Source organism: Triturus cristatus, chromosome 3_1 (genome assembly GCF_964204655.1).
Source record: "Triturus cristatus chromosome 3_1, aTriCri1.1, whole genome shotgun sequence".
Taxonomy (NCBI): Eukaryota; Metazoa; Chordata; class Amphibia; order Caudata; family Salamandridae; genus Triturus; species Triturus cristatus.
The window spans coordinates 129,469,758-129,471,190 of record NC_140583.1 but is presented as its reverse complement, the minus strand read 5'-3'; the positions used below and the strand labels follow the sequence as shown (position 1 = coordinate 129,471,190).

Below are 1,433 nucleotides of genomic sequence, written 5' to 3'. Positions count from 1 at the left end.
GCATTTTTGGCACTCAGTTTGATTTAAAAGTACACATTTTTCTTTGCTTATGGTGAATTTATACTCTTGCTCGATATTCTCTGTTTGACAATCCGCTTTCTCTTCTGAGTAATGGTTTCCTCATTGAGGCTCGACCTGTATACATGACCCTACTTGCATATTCGTAATATATTACTCCTTAAACAAGGGTATAGATCTCTGGCTGTTGCCTTTCCCACTGCGACCCGTAGCTTATCTGGTGGGTCTCATGTCGAGTGTGCTGTTTAGTCTCAAATCTAATGAACTTTCTTTTGCTGATGATAGCTCTTGGTACCTTGTCCCTTGCGCTGTATTTCCTCTAGGTTTGGGTTTTAAGTGTTTTTACATTGCCGTTCTTTCACTTTATTTTTAGAGGCTTAATTTCGTTGTGATTAATTTCACTTTTCCCACCGATGGTGCGCCACGGCGTGTGACTTTGGAGGTATTAATTTCTCCGGTGCGACTTTGATCATAAATGAGCAAGTCACTCTCTCTCCGGTTTTTTGTGATTTTCAATGAATCCTTTATTTATTTTGTGGATCATTATAATGACACCTCATAATTCTTTGTAGGTGTCACTCACCCCACCCTCAATTGGAGCCTATCTGCCCCTGCGCCATTTGACGCCAAGTCAACATTGACTATATGTCCACCTTTGAATATGGTAAATATAGCGATTACTTCCTTAATGAGTCCCTTTCACTTTCCCTGGTGGGACCCGAAATTCTTTTGTAACACTGACTTAATATCATTGTAGGTGCCATTCCTCCGTGTTACACCATCACCCTTGTCCTGAAGAAGACCCCGTTAGTAAGGAGCCAACTAACCTACCCATGTCTTGGGGTCGAAACGTCGACAATATGACATTGCCAGTACTCTCAACAGTGTAACTTACACTGTGTTCTTCTGTTTTGTACATGGTTTTTGTAAACAATCTATATTCAAACTAATGAACTTCGTCTGGATTTTGTGGCTTAAAAATTGTTTTGCCTTACAATTAAGTTGTGACAGTTTGATATAATTTATATGTCACTTCCCCCTTTTACCTCACCTGAATTCACTACCCCCTTCCTTCCCATGGCACCCCGCACTATTTGACAAATGCCTAATCTATTTATAAAAATGTGTATCTTGCCAACGTGTGATTAAATAACACTTTGACATCATTTTTTTGTATCCTTTGATATCGATTCTGTGTTAACTCTAAAAAGTTTATATATTCTGGGACCATCTTTCCCTTATACTGTCGTAAACATAGGCACAAGGCTATTTCGACACAATATTGCTGGAAAAGCAGAAAAGACTTCGATCGTCGTGCTGCCTGAGTGAGGGCAACACAAAATGGCGGCGGAGCACAAAATGGCGACTCAATGCGATCGTGATCGAAAATCGAATTTCCTCAGACCCTCCTTTTG

At 40.2% G+C, this 1,433-nt stretch overlaps 1 long non-coding RNA gene across 1 annotated transcript; it reads left to right on the top strand.

The window, feature by feature from the left end:
- Positions 1-596: 596 nt before the first annotated feature.
- On the top strand, positions 597-1,184 carry LOC146859821 (uncharacterized). Its single transcript, XR_014979056.1, has 2 exons — positions 597-682; positions 776-1,184. It is a non-coding gene; the product is annotated as an uncharacterized LOC146859821 (long non-coding RNA).
- The last annotated feature ends 249 nt before the right edge of the window (positions 1,185-1,433 follow it).